Genomic DNA, 16,001 nt, shown 5'->3' with positions numbered 1-16,001 from the left:
ACAAAAACTGAAATTTGGAATTAAGCTGCACGGGAGAGGAAGAAAATGGTTAGAATTTGAAAATAGGAAAATATCACTTTTCTCATGACCCAAACCAATACATTTAGGTATTAGCCACATACACACATACATATGCATACACACACATGAACACACACACACACACACACACACCACTTCACATGGTATTTTATTCTTATAGTGGGGCTGACCTATATCTAGTGATCTTGGACTATGTTGCTTCATGTAAAAATATACTGTGGAAGATGTTTATAAGGCATCACATCACCATCTTTTAAAAAATGTCTTCATAGTATTACACCATACATTGTAAAGCTTTCTAAATAATATAAAAAAAAATTATTGAGAGACATGTGAGTTGTAGTACCAGTTTTTTTTAATATATCATTAGTAGTGCTGCAATGAATATCTTTGTATAAACACCTGTATGCATATGTTCTCCATATAGGATTATGCATGTTTTATAAGCTAACACATAGTACAAGATCACTCCAGTTAGATTTTATGTTGGGCAGAAATTGTACAAAATATTTAATTTCACTGAATTTTGTTTATTCCTGGAGAAGGAAATGGCAGGCCACTCCAGTATTCTTGCCTGGTGAATCCCATGGACAGAGAAGCCTGGTGGGTTACGTCCGTGGGGTCACCAAAAGTTGGACATGACTTAGCAACTAGACAACAAGAACAATTTTGCTTATTAATGTATTAGGTTTCTTGATTCATTATGGAGAGGATTTGGGAAAGCTTAGAAGCTAGATGTATGCAGAGCAGAAAGAGATAGTGGCTTAGTTATTGAAGCAGTAGCATTTCTGTCACAGTGTAATAGGAAAAAGCAATCTTGACGCTGACAGTTTTATATTCTTACTATTTCATTACAGGTACTTGTAGGTCTCCCTCAGTCGGACACTTCTTAACAGTGTCCTCTTAAGGAAGTAAGACATCATTTATTTCTCTGCTTCTAAAGGTTTTCCCGCTTAATTGTCCATTAGCAAATTAAAGCATATATTTTCACTAACACCCAATTCACAGCTTGATAATGTCTATAGTTGGAGAAGGAAATGGCAACCCACTCCAGTACTCTTGCCTGGAAAATCCCTTGGACTGAGGATCCCTGTAGGTTACAGTCCATGGGGTTGCAAAGAGTGGGACGCGACTGAGTGATTTCATTTCAGTTCAATGTCTATAGTCTAAATTGATTCACTGTCACATTTGAAAGTGAATACAGATGTTCATGACTCAGATATCTGTAAAATTTGGAAAACAAATCCACTTTGATTGCACTGCAAAAGAATTAAAATCCTTTTAGAAAAAGCAAATGCAAATACTTAATTTGTAAAAACCAATAAGCTTAAAAAGCATATAGACCCTTGATAAATATTCAAGATTCAATATAGAAAAAATCAGTAGGTGTTAAAAGAAATGGAATTCATGATGTACTTTAATCAAGTGTGAGAGAATACACCGTGGTCCAGAAATCTGACATTATTTTGTAGTAATTATTAAAGACTGATGTGATTCTAGATGGAATCTACAAACTGAGGTGGTGAAGGACTAAAGAACCATGATTTCATTGGTCTCTGTCTCTCCAGGACACTTCACACTTACTTGTAAACTCTGTGTTAAGTCTTTAAGTCTTTGACCTGATGTGAGAATTATCCATGTAGGTTTAAATCCTGGGTGGGTTTCCTCATTATCCATCAAAACTCTGCCAGCAGGTATGATCAAAAGACAGTGTAAAATTATTCTGAATGTTGCACGATAATCCTTTCATAAAACATCACACATTATACAGCACACTGTCCTGGGTGACTTAAAAAATTACATATATACATACATATACATATACATATATATATATACATGCACACACACACACACATATACATACATACATACATATATATACAGGCTGCTCTGGATCTTAGTTGCGGCAAGTGGGATCTTGTTCCCTAGCCAGGGACTGAACCCAGGCCCCCTGCACTGGAGGCACAGTCTTAGCCCCTGGACCACCAGGGAAGTCCTCTGGGTGACTTTTGGACTCTGTCCCAGCAGACTCTGTGCCTACCTTCTTCCTCGTTGACTGAGACATTGAGGAGAGCACATGGATGGAACACTGTCATTTGCCTGGTTTGAAAGCCTTTCACAGGGACAAGGTGATATCAAAGTGACAGGAAATAAAACCAGTGGTTGAAAAAATAAATTCTGCTCTTGGAAAGTATGGTGCTATTTCTTTCCCTGGGTTCTTTCTTCTACCCCTACGTTCTTTCTTCTATCTATAGGTTTCCAATTTGTTTGAGAAGAGAAATATGGGTCATGGATCAAACTTTTAGTTTTAAAACAGGGTATATCTCTGAGTCATTCTTACTCCTCATACATTTTGAAGGCAAATTTGTGCTAAAACCAGATATTAGAGGGAAGTTAATGTGAAAGGGAGAGAATTTTTAGCCAAGTTTGAATACACATTAGGGAACAAAAATCTATTTCTATTTGTTCATTTTTAATATACTTAGAAATCCAACAATCCAGTCGCAGACCAGGTAATAAACAAAGGGATTTAACACTACTAATGGTTTCAAAATAAGAGATTTAAATGGATTCAAGAGGTATTGCTGGAAATTTCAACAGGATTTTGCCACAGACATCACACACACACACACACACACACACACACACACTCCTTTGCCAAGAAAGTCTCACACAATGTAGTAAGGTATGTTAGTTATTAGACTGCTGCTGCTAAGTTGCATCAGTCGTGTCTGACTCTGTGTGACCCCATAGACAGTAGCCCACCAGGCTCCCCCATCCCTGGGATTCTCCAGGCAAGAACACTGGAGTGGGTTGCCATTTCCTTCTCCAAGTTATTAGACTAGCTAAAGCAATTGGCATCTTCATTCATATATGAGGAGAAAAACATCAAAGATTCATCTTGTCCCTTTTTTAAGGCATACTGCAAGTTAAGAGTTCATTGCAAGCTATGTAAGTGAACAAACTGGGTTTCAACAGGAAAGAATTCAGAAATAGAGACTCTCCATGAAAAACATGGACTATTTCTAGAAATAAACAGTAAAACAAAAAAAGAATTTTTAAAAACATATAAACCTCAAAGTGTTAAAGAGCAGCCTTTGTATCACAGGTCTTACTATTTCTTAAAAGTAATAAGATAGTAGATTTGCTTCTCAATTATCAGAATATGGTTTATCTAATTTGGGGAGTTAATGTGATGGATCTTAAAACACATAGCTTTCTTTTTTACCATTTACTAAGCTCTAGGCTGTCTTTGAATTACTTGTAATGTATTCAGATTACATTAACCCAAAGAGAACATGTATCTATATATTGTGAACAAAATAGAATATATATCTATATATCATGAAGCTAATTATAAATTAACTTGCTGCTTTTGAACTGTGGTGTTGGAGAAGACTCTTGAGAGTCCCATGGACTGCAAGGAGATCCAACAAGTCAGTCCTAAAGGAAATCAGTCCTAAATATTCATTGGAAAGACTGATGCTGAAGCTGAAACTCCAGTACTTTGTTCATCTGATGTGAAGAACTGATTCATTGGAAAAGACCCTGATGCTGGGAAAGATCGAAGGTAGGAGGAGAAGGGGACAACAGAGGATGAGATGGTTGGATGGCATCACTGACTTGATGGACATGAGTTTGAGCAAGCTCTGGGAGTTGATGATGGACAGGGAAGCCTGGCATGCTGCAGTCCATGGGGTCGCAAAGAGTTGGACATGACTGAGTGACTGAACTGAACTGAATTGTAAATTATTTGAGACTGTTTTGTGATCTTGTTTTTCCTCCATTAATTTCTCAAGTCAAGTCAAAAGTAGACCCTTGACTAATGGATTCTAGACTGATATCTATGCATGTATGTTTTCGAGGAGGGCAAGGCAATCCACTCCAATGTTCTTGCCTGGAAAATTCCATGGACAGGGAGACCTGGTAGGCTACAGTCCATGGGGTCACAGAGTTGGACACGACTGAGCTACTAAACAACAATAAGTGAATCTTTTCCGTCAGAATTTTCTTCTCAATCAGTTTTATGTCAACATGAATATATAAACATGCCCACAGTTTTTTTTATCAGAAAGGATACATAAATAATTTAATTTCGGTCTTGCTGCCTTTTTTTTGAGGGTAAAGGTAAAAGACCAAGTTTTCTCAAATCTAACATAAATTTATATGCAGCCTGGTGATTCTAGGAAAATGAATTAACTAGATAGGCATTTCCTTATCTAAAATCATGGGTTTGAATTAGGTGTGCCCTGGGGATTTTTATAATATATACTATTATAATATAATATTATATATAACATATATAATAATATTATAATAATATATACTATTATAATTTTTATAATAAGTCAGAAATGGTTTAGAAGAAACACACCAATATTTGAAGAACTTATTTTCACTATATATATATATACAGATACTACCACATTTGATGTTAATCTACTCAATAATAATTATTCACTTGATAATAATTGCAATAATTATCATTTATGGAGAATGGAACAGGACAACAGTTTCTATTCTTTGTTCTTCATTTGCAGTTTCTCTGTAGCTTGAGATTGCTATATGTCTGTCTATCTATACAGATATGTATACATATACATGAAATTGCCTCAACATGTTGATGTGATACACTTTCTCACTGCACTCCAAGACGCTACAGCCAATCACCTTGCAGACTCTAAAGACCACATTAAGTTGATGGATGCTCCTAACAATTGCAGCTTTCATCTTCAACACTCCTCTGTCCTTAACTTCCTCTCCATAGAAACCATTCACATAAACCTACAGTGATGAGCGATGAATGGAGGCCGGTATGCTCCAATGGAGGCACTCTATGCTTCCATTAAAGAAAATTATTTATGCTTATTCATGTACTGAAAGGTTCTTCAGTACTTTGGTCTTTTTGTGAAGCATCTTTATGGCCACCATCAAATTTCAAGCGGAAACAGAGTATAGGAAATCGAGACAAAGTGCCAAGGTCCTGTAGGTACGCTGACCTGTTACCGCTGACACATGAAAGCTTTGATTTTCAATCTGGCCTTCAAGAAACAAAGTAAAACTGGTTTCTATTATCCTTTATTACTGACCTATTAGCATACACAATTTGTCAATAGAAGACTATATAGGCCTGTTAATTTATTTTGGTCATAGGTAAGGGAGGAAGGGATTAAACAGATAAGCAAGTGAACAGGGTTATGTTAGGGAGGAAGTTCTAGGACAATTTTTTTTCTTAACAAATGGGTCCCAGGGACTGGGGATGTTTGACAAACCCTGTAAAATATCAAAATATTGTGATGCGGAAGAATCTATATGTTCTCTATTGTCATTTCCAAAAGGTAAGTGTCAACTAGTCACTATTAAAGACTAAAACAATTTGTTAAATATGATTTACTTTTATTAATATATGGGCAGTATGGAATATATACAAATTGTTCTGGCTCCTCAGAAAATCACATTAGAGAACCTTTCAATTACATCATTATGATTAATTACACATAGTGGTGTAGTTTGGATATGTAACCCTGGGGTCTGATGGATGATTTGGTGCTGCAGAGATTTTTCAAATAAGCAAGGATAGTGATGATTGCCAAATATTGGGCTCAAGTCTTATGTAGAAAACACCTCATAAGTTATTTTATTCTCTGGATCCTATATCATTTGAAATTTTACTTGCTACACGTATAGGAGATTTCTTTTTTAAGAAAAAATTATAGAAAGCAAGTTCCTTGAAAGAGAAGACTCAGCATTGGGTCTTTAACTGCTCAACTGTTTTCTTTTCCTCCTTCCCTTTCTATTTTTTTAATCTTAATTTTTTAAGGCTTAACAGATAACTAGAGGGAGGGTGGAGGCAGAAAATGCTGTCATGGTTAGAAATTTGATCCCTTCTCCAAAACCATTCAGACCATCAGTTAACAGAGTTGAAAGGGATAGGGCAGGAATACCACTGAAGATTCTTCCCCCGCTCTGCCTGAGATGAGCTCACATCGATTAATTTTCGAGAAGCTAAAGCTGATTAGTATTCTCTGGGTTGGCTTCAATTCCTAGATGTCATTCAGTGTACCTGGAGCATCGGTCATGTGATGTGAGCAGGCAGAGCCAAAAGGGAACAGCAGAGACCACAAATCTTGTAGAAGGTATTCACATGGAAAGCAGGCTACAGGAAAAGCGATCAAAATATCTGGGCGGCATCTTCCACGTATTTACTGATGTAACTAAAGCTCTCAGGGGGCCAGGGGTGGGGAGGTGCTTCTGTACTTTCCCGGCAGAGACAAATGGACAGAGGCAGCTAGTCATAAATCACAGAACTCCTGGGTCAGCTTTCTTCCAGCTCTGACTTTAGTTTCCATCAATGTAAATTTTACATGTAAATGAGGGAAGCTCATTTGAATGAAGTGTATATTTTAAATGTATTAACATGAATTATTCAAGGACACAGCAGGAAAGCAACAGATGTACCCATCCGAGGGGGTCATGCTCAGTTTCACTTGATGAATGTTTGTTTTGCTGCTCTGAAAAATTAATGCAATAAAATATTTAAAATGAATAAAGAGGTTTCAAATTTACTTGGAGAAAAAGAATATTTCCTTTCAGGAATTTTTTTTTTTTGATGTGCCATTGGCATTAAGTAGGATAGTATTAAATAGTTTGTCTTGATGTGCTATGGAAGTTGCAGAGAATATTCATTAAGTTTAGCTCTCTGAGCACCGATTATGCATTGAGAGAGAAATTTTGAAATGTGAGAAACTCAAGCATATTGTATCACTCAGATACCTCAGAAAATAAGTAAAAGGATGGACAATTTGAAACTGGTTATTTGGTGGAGGAAGATAGAAGATCATATAAAATTTGAATCATTTAATCATCTGTATTCAAAGCTTCTTTGGTGGTCTTCTAATCTTGAAATATAGTTTCAAGTCATTAAGTCAAGATCCATTTATGAAGAGAACTCAATCATTATTTCCTTAATGAGAACTGGCTTCTCTTATGGGTAAATCAATGGCATTTATTGTTATTTTAACATTTTTATTTGTTTACTTTTTGCTGCACTGTGTGGCTTGTGGGATCTTCATTCCCTGACAGAGATTGAACCTGAGTCTTCAACAGTGAGTATGTGTAGTCTTAACCACTGGACCAGTGAGGAATTCCTTCAATGGCATTTTGTAAGATAAACCTGTCTGAAACATTTGCTAAATAATTATGGAAGTTAAAGAAAAAAATACAGTAACAGAAAAAAATATAATAACTTCAAGGATCACACAAACCACTGTATGCTTAGTGGAGAGTTCCTGGTTTCTAGGGTTAGGGAACTCAAGAGTTTCTCATCATGTGGCATTTTACCATCGTCCCTGGAGGTGACAATAACTTAGAGACCTGCGTTTTCCCCTTGCCTCACCTTTCACTCAACCAAAGTCAACCAAAATAATTGATTTTTCAATCCCTCTCATACACTCCCTCATCATTTAAAGGAGAAAATATTTTCTCCAGGTATTTATTTTTTCAATTTTTTACAAAAAGTATCTCTAAGGGATTTAAAAAACAATTTTCCTTCCAAGTGAAAGCAGAAGCTTTTGTCAGAGAAAACTTTGCAGAAATTCCCTGGGACACTGTCAGAGAGAGAGTTTGAGTGCGTACAGGTCTCAGCATCCTGACTTAGTGCCTGGTGCCTACAAGTGGCTCAGAGGAGCTGCTGCTAGGCCAACAGCAGGACTGCTTGCCAGCACTTGTCTAGAGAATCAGAAGACGAGAGTCAGTCCTCAAACGTCACCCTGCAGGCTACTGTTCCCTTACTCTTCCCCATCTACGTGTTGTAAATCAACAGAGCCATGAATACATAGCGAAATATAGTCACTTATATTAACTGTGCTCCCAATGAATGAGGCGCCTTGACCTCTGCCAACACAATAAAGGGCCCTACCAAACCACGACACAGTGAGTGGAGGGTCGCTGATGCTAACAGGCCCTTCTCTGCACCGTGTCAAAGATTTGAGCTCCAAGCCTAAATCTTATGGTAAACAGTTTTACCTTTCTACCGAGCCCTTACTGGTTCTTCACATGAATCCTTTTATTTATCTTTAGCAAGCATCTATATTAAATCCCAATCAGAAACAAACATAAGACTCTTCAGCAACTTGAAAGCATTCATCATCTTTTCTACCTTCATAGATGATGGATGCCACCTATTTACATCTGTACTGTGAGGATGTACTTACTTACATCATTAACCTAAGAGACATCTGAGAGTCATTCTGGACACCTTCCTGTCCCCCTAACTAACACAGAACCTCTAGCCAGATCTTGTCTCTTCTACCTCAGAATTTAACTGCAAATGTTCATTAACAATAAATATAATATTAAATTAATATTAATATCAGATATTAATAGTATTAGCAATAAACAAACATAATCTGGGAGATGATGGTATCTACCACCCACCATCAGGCCATCTTTAGTTCTTTCCTGTGCTCAGCAATAGTTCTTAATGGTCACCCAATTTCACTCTTTTATCCCCCTACAATTCAATTTCTACACAAGAATCAGTATAACTTTTTAAAGATATAAATGGGAATCTGTCAGTCCCCTGCTTAAAACCTCCCAGGGCACTTAGATTCCAGTCCCGACCTTTAAGGAGGCCTGAGGCTCCAAGGAATCAGACCAGCGCTGACCCCAGCCTGTGATGAAGCCCTGCTCCCTCCTTCCTGGGCTCCACGGGCATCGGTCGTCCAGCGGTTGCAGAGACCCCAATCCTTCCGCCTCAGCGTTTTGCACATGGGTTCCTTCCACCTGTAATGCTCCCCTCACCCCAACTCTTTACCTATCTATGTCCATTTCAGGTCTCAAATTAAATAGTCAACCCAGAAAGGTTTTTTTTTTTTTTTTTTTGAGAACTAAAATCAGTTCAGTTTAGTTGCTCAGTCGTGTCCAACTCTTTGCAACCCCATGGACTGCAGCACGCCAGGCTTCCCTGTCCATCACCAACTCCCAGAGCTTGCTCAAACTCATGTCCATCTAGTCAGTGATGCCATCCAACCATCTCATCCTCTGTCATCTCCTCCTCCTGCCTTCAGTCTTTCCCAGCATCAGGGTCTTTTCTGGTAGGTCATATCTTATTTTATTGTATTCTGATTTTTTTTTTTTTAATTTATCAACTATCTCCCACTCAGATATTAGCTTCAAGAGTTCAGGGCTGATAATTATTTTGGTTGCCACCATAATTCCAAGAGTTTCAATAAATATTTGTTAAAGTAAAGGAATAAATTCCAGCACAGTTCACTCAAGCAATTTTACCAGATATGTTTTTCCTGACTTTTTGTTTAATTGTCTTGCCTAGACCAGAAAGTAATTACGGCTGCTAACACTCCACTCCTAAACTTCAAGTGGTAGAGTTTAAGATATGTTAAAGCAAGGTGACAGTGAATAAATAATACTGACCTCTCTTTGTGTTGGTGCTGATGATAAGTTTTATTACTATATAAATACTTACTGAGTACTTACTGGGAGGTGACTCTCCATTAACGCCTTTACATGCATAACCTCATCTAACTTAATAATCCTGTGTGTGTGTGTGTGTATGCGCTAAGTTGCTTTAGTCATAGCCAACTCTTTGTGACCCGAAGGACTGTGGCCCGCTAGGGTCCTCTGTCCATAGGATTCTTCAGGCAAGAATACTGAGTGGGGTGCCATGCCCTCCTCCAGGGGATATTCCCAACCCAGGGATCCAACTGGCATCTCTTACGCGTCCTGCACCGCCAGGCAGGTTCTTTACCATTGCACCACCTGGGAATCCCCTAATAATTCTATGAGGTAGGTGGCATTATTGTTCTCCTTATACAGTGAAGAGGCTGAGTCACAAAAGGGTAAAGTCACTTGCCCCCCAGTCACACAGCTAGTAGATGGCAGAGCTGGGATTCTGATCTCTGGTTCAAGTTCAGTTCATGCAGCCTTTTTATTCTGAGGAGTGCGTGGTGGTCGAGGACAAGGTGAGGAAGCTTGGTAAGTATCAGAGTGTGGAGACAAACCATGAGGGGCCTCCACTTCAACAGAAGAACTTCGGCTGGAATGTGACATTCATCTGGGGATGCCTGTCCTAGAAATTAAAGTGGAATTTGGATCAAGCACATATTTTTTGATAAGTAGAATTGAAGCTGTGAAAAATGAATGGTAATTATGGATGAATCCGGGAACCAAGGTTTGGATACTGATCTAAATCCATTTTTCCCCCTCTTTTTACTCCTCTGTTACTGTTAGATTGAGAATTCCAAAGGCGCAAAAGAGAAATCATAGCATTATATGGTTAACAGGAGAATTTGAGAGTCCCTTGGACTGCAAGTAGATCCAACCAGTCCATCCTAAAGGAGATCAGCCCTGGGTGTTCACTGGAAGGACTGATGCTGAAGCTGAAACTCCAATACTTTGGCCACCTCATGCAAAGAGTTGACTCATTGGAAAAGACCCTGATGCTGGGAGGGATTGGGGGGCAGGAGGAGAAGGGGATGACAGAGGATGAGATGGTTGGATGGCATCACCGACTCGATGGGCATGAGTTTGAGTAAACTCTGGGGGTTGGTGATGGACAGGGAGGCCTGGCGTGCTGTGATTTATGGAGTCACAAAGAGTCGGACATGACTGAGTGACTGAACTGAACTGAACTGATGAGGATACAACACTGAATTCCGGTTTGTACGTTAAAATTTACATTAATATATCATTAGACTTCAGATCACCAGGGACAGAGCTCAGTGATGTTTCTGGTTAACTGAAAACATTCAATAAACTACAACAGGATTTAAAACAACTTGGAAATTAAGGTATAACATTATCTTTAAATTTAAAAAAGTAGAATCTGGCCATTATAGGGAAAAAAATAGATTGGTGAGGATTAGGTACAGGAGTAGCCATTATATGCTAGTGCCAATTCAAGTTTCCCATTTATGTGTCCAAGATATTGACATTTAACTGCAAAATGCACTGATGTGTCTGTCACAGCTCTGTTAAAGGAAGTCCTTTCGGGTACATCTGCCAACAGGTTGTTAGTGGACCCACCAGGATATCTTAGAAGAGGAAGGTTCTGTCTTGGTTCTCCTAGCTGAGTAGATGGGAGTTTTTGGATTAGAGGACAATTCTAGCCATTTATTGATGAGCTCAACTATGTGGCTCAGTGGTAAAGAATCAGCCTGACAATGCAGGAGACGCAGGTTCCATCCCTGTGTCAGGAAGATCCCCTGGAGAAGGAAATGGCAACCCACTCCAGTTTTATTGCCAGGGAAATCCCATGGACAGAGGAGCCTGGTGGCCTACAGTCCATGGTGTAGCAAAAGGGTTGGATATGACTTAGCTACTAAACAACAACTATGGTATCTCTAAGGTAAGAAAATCCTCCTTCCTTAATGATAAACAGTAAGATCTAGTCCTTACAGATTGGGCCTACTTCAAAGTCATCTTCCAAAAATGGATTTTCTGGAAGAAAAAAAGAAAAGAAACCACTAAGAAGCTATCTGAATAATGATGCCAGCTAAAGTACACAACTATTTGCGGCTTTTATTATTTATTTGTTTGGATTAAAAAAAATGACATCCTGAAATGCCAAAGATGATAGGATAAGAGGCTTTTAAGCAAGATTTCCACATCTCTAGTCACTCATTTTCATTTTGCAACATGGTATTTCTGTGAAAATAGGAATATACACAAAATAGGATTGACTCCAAGGCTTTAAGATGAGATCAATACAGGAAATGAAAACGCAATTCTACCAGGCAGCATTTACATAACACCCTTCTTGAGAGAAATCAATGCTATTCACCTACTCACCCCACTTAGGTATGAGAGGCTTTAAAAAATAAATAAAAGGCCTTCTGAAAGCAGGCTATGTTACATAATTTCACAAACCCACGGTACAGAGGAATAAGGTGCATATTCCACAAGGGGCTGGTGTGAGGGTTCCCTGATTTCCTGGACTATCTCCCACACTCACTGACAGGAGGAGACAAACTTAAGCAAGCAGAAAGCCTGGGGAGCTCAGTGTCAGAGGATGTTCACCAGAAGAGAATTAAAAGCTTTGAAAAGTAAATGTAAATCCAATTTGTATTTCAAAGATCGTGCAATTGAGGAAATTTCACTTCATATCAAAGTGGGAATATTTTACCATGGAGGCTCTAAAATAGCTCAGTATTTTCAACTTCAAAATCCCCATAACTGACACAAAAAGCAAGAAAATGGGGCAGGCACACACATAAAAAGCAGTCCTTTTGAAAATTAAGTAATTCTCCGGAAGGCTTCATCTCTTCCTGTAAGACACTTGATAAATCACAACACCAGAGAGACTGAAGGGGAGGGGGTAACACCTGGGTCAGTTTGGAGACGCTCCTACATCTGCAGACGGTCATTCCCAGAGGCACACTTCTGAAAGCTTTTGATATTCAATGAAAAATCATCAAGGCAGTCTCTTCTAATGATTATACAAGGAGTATGGGTTACAGATTACTCAGGAATGAATCATGCTCTTTGGAAAGTCACGGAGCCAAAGTCCACAAAATGCATTCATAATTCCCATCTACACTAAGGTAAACTGTAATGGAGTCCTACTAGTGGCTGGCCAAATTTTAGAATCACTTGAGAAATAAGTGGCATGATGCAAGTGTTTTCATTCTTTACATATGAGATCTAACCTTACAGCACACCTATTTAATATGTTCTGTTTTGATACAATATTTTAACTTTCATACACTGCTTTTCTTCTACCATTTTTTCCCAGAGTAGATTTTTTAACTGTGTTTGAAATATTGACTAAGAAATTTTTTCTCATTATCAGTGCAGAAGCGAGCTTTTTGTTTCAGTAAAAATGTGTTCTCAGTTGAAAAAAGTGGAAACGGATCTCAACATGGCTGGTGTTTCTTGTTCGTAGGCAGAGTTATAAGATACTGTAATACCTTCTGCCTTTAAGATTTTGAGTTGTAAGATGCAGAAAACGGATAGCATTGCCTATAGAGTGGAAGTGATTTATGTCACACCATCTAGCACAGCAAGAAACCACTCTGGAACACATGGCTATAATTTGGAATGGCTGCCAGATGATGTCATGATTTTGCTTTGGTAACAAGCCCTCATGTTGAAAGTCTCCTTTTGAAAACAATGGGTTTGTCTCACTTAAAATTACAAATGAATAAATCATAAAATGATCATACATTGTGAGGTGGGGAGCAGGTAAAAAAATGAATTCTAAAGTTATTTTCTGGGAAAAAGTGCAGAAATGTTATTTAAAAGAAGAAAACTGTCAAGGAGGCAATGGGCAGAGCCCTTCCAGGTGTTAAAACATCATAGAAAAGACTTATTATTAAAGGTATAACTAAACACCCAACTTGACAGGTAGATCCATGAGAACAATAGAAATTCCAAGAAAATTTAAAAAATATTCATGGTAACTGACTAGATGAAAAATGTAGCATTTTGATTCAATGAGAAGGAATATATCATTCAATAAATGGTGTTGGGACAACTGTCTATCAGGAAATAAAGAAAAATAAAGCTACTTTCTCCCTTTTTGTATCTTATGCCAAAAATCTATTTTAGATAATTTTATAAGCAGATTTGTTAAAATGAAGTGATACTTTTATTTATATGTACACACATATATGTATGTATGTGTATATAAAATTTTACAAGAATCTGCAATAAAAAAAAACACCATTAATGAAGGCAAAAGGTAAGTGACTGACAAACACCTGTTTTCTTTCATGCCAACACCAGCTTTCTCTTCTACAAATGAGTAAGAAGGTCGGCTGAAAACTGAACAGACAATATGAATAGAGAGCTTGAAAAGAGAAAATATCAAAGTTCTAAACACATGAAAAGAGGCCCAAACTTCATTATATTTCTTTTATTAAGACTACGATATGATAAATTTTCACCTGCTACATTAGAGAAAAACAAGATTCATAACCATCATATTAGCTGAAGTGTCAGGAGAATGAGCTTCTTATACTGACTATTGTGAATCTGACTTAGGATAACCTATAAGAGGAGAATTTGGCAAAATTTATCAAAATCTAGTAAGCAAGAATACTATTTTACCCAGTAAGTCCGCTTCACACATTTTTCCTATAGATAGGTTACATTTATGTGAAAAGGAACAAATATCAATTTTAATTTTTGTGCTATTTGTAACAGAAAAGGATTAAAAAAATAACCTAGATATTCATAAGTAAGGACTTTAGAAGATTTTTATTAAAAGTATGTGTATCATTAAAATGGGATACATCTGTGTCTCTTTTTCTCTTTTTCTGTTTTGCAAAGTAAGTAGCCTCCAACTAATAAAAATAAATGGGGGAAAAAAGAAAGAAAAATAAATAAATTAATTAAAATGGGATACTCATCAAAAGTAGTGAAACAACTTTCCTTGTACTGTGAACAACCTTCAGATTCATTGTTCAGTGAAAAATATCAAGGATTATAAGAGAGTGTATACTTGCCTCCACTGGAGTGAAAATCTAAATGTAAATTTTTCTGCACATCCTCTGGAAACATAAGAAATATTGACATTAGTTTTTCAAGGGGGAAAACTAGGGTGACCACCACAGGAAAAGAAGAGAAACTATTTTTCACTGTGAAGCTTTTTTGAATGTTGCAACTATTTCCATATATTAACAACTCAAAATATAGCAAACCAAATGTACATTAAAAAAAGAATCCATCATAGTCAAGTTTTAAATTTTCCAGGAAAATAAATGGCCTACTATTTTAAAATTAAGCTACCTAAGAGACAACAGGCAAATCAAGGGTTATATAGTGATTAACCCAAGTATAAGATACAATTTAGGATCCACTCCCAATTAGTAGTACCAAAATTTAAATAAATAAATAAAGGACACTGGTTTGGTATCAAAAATGGGTACTGTGTCACATCTAGTTTTCAAAGACTGATCTGACTTTCAACTGGAGAATAAATAAAATGAGGTACAACAATTCAAAGAAATACCACTCACTCAGCATTAGCAAGAAGTGACCTATGATCATTCCACAGCATGCATTGACTTTAAATCCTTAGGCTGAGAAGGAAGGCAGATTCAGAAGACTTCACACTGCATGATATTATTTATATAACATTCTCCAAAAAGCTAAACTATGGAGATGAAAAACAAAGCTGTGATTTCCAGTGAACAAAGGGGAAAGGGATGGTTTGACCGCAAAGGGACAGTGTAAGAGAGTTTTCAGGAATTACTCTATAATTTGATATAGTTACCCTAATAGTATGTATTTGTATTTTTGGAGATAGTGTGACAAAAGTGATTTTAAAGTAGGTCTGGAAGCAAGAATAACTAAAAATAAAAAATTAAAAGCTGAAAGTCAGATATAGAGTAGGAACTAGTTCCGTGAGATACACTATATGATCACATACATGTGTTGGTAGGACCTTTGTGTAAAGTAAGTATATGTGTCACAGGTAATTAACCTCAAACAGGGAATAGTAATATCTAATGGTATGAAGGGACAGGTTAATTTCTAAGTACTGCCGAGATACCCTGTTGAAGAATCAATTTGATATTTAGTTGATACCAAATATACTACAAGTTAAATGCAGAGAAAAAGTAAAAGATATACAAGTGAATGCTGATGAAATCTCTTAACATCTGAAGGTTTTTTTTTTTTTTTATAGTATAGTGTATTCAAAATCCCAAGTCAAAATCCAAAATCCAGAGTCATACAGAATGAAGTCAGTCAGAAAGAGAAAAACAAACATCATATATTAATGCATATATATGGAATCTAGAAAAATGGTACTGACGGGCCTATATATAGGGCTGGAATAAAGATGCAGACAGTGGGGAAGGAGAGGGTGAGATGAATTGAGAATAGGATTGACATATATACGCTATCACGTGTAAACGAGATAGCTAACGGGAAGCTGCTGCAGAACGCAGGGAAGGCCGCTCGGTGCTCTGTGATGACCTAGAGGGTGGGGT

General features: G+C 37.3%; 1 protein-coding gene and 1 long non-coding RNA gene across 15 annotated transcripts in view; both read right to left on the bottom strand.

Moving 5' to 3' along the window:
* The window catches only part of RBMS3 (RNA binding motif single stranded interacting protein 3), a 1,589,121-nt gene that overhangs the window by 233,016 nt on the left and 1,340,104 nt on the right, over nt 1-16,001 (bottom strand). The gene's annotated exons all lie outside the window — the stretch shown is intronic.
* LOC139031188 (uncharacterized) lies at nt 7,026-13,098 on the bottom strand. Its single transcript, XR_011483574.1, has 2 exons — nt 9,530-13,098; nt 7,026-7,219 (listed from the first exon to the last, which is right to left on the bottom strand). It is a non-coding gene; the product is annotated as an uncharacterized lncRNA (long non-coding RNA).

The sequence above is a fragment of the Odocoileus virginianus genome, chromosome 26, assembly GCF_023699985.2.
Source record: "Odocoileus virginianus isolate 20LAN1187 ecotype Illinois chromosome 26, Ovbor_1.2, whole genome shotgun sequence".
NCBI lineage: Eukaryota > Metazoa > Chordata > Mammalia > Artiodactyla > Cervidae > Odocoileus > Odocoileus virginianus.
The sequence above is the reverse complement of the archived record's forward strand: the minus strand, read 5'-3'. Positions and strand labels throughout refer to the sequence as shown.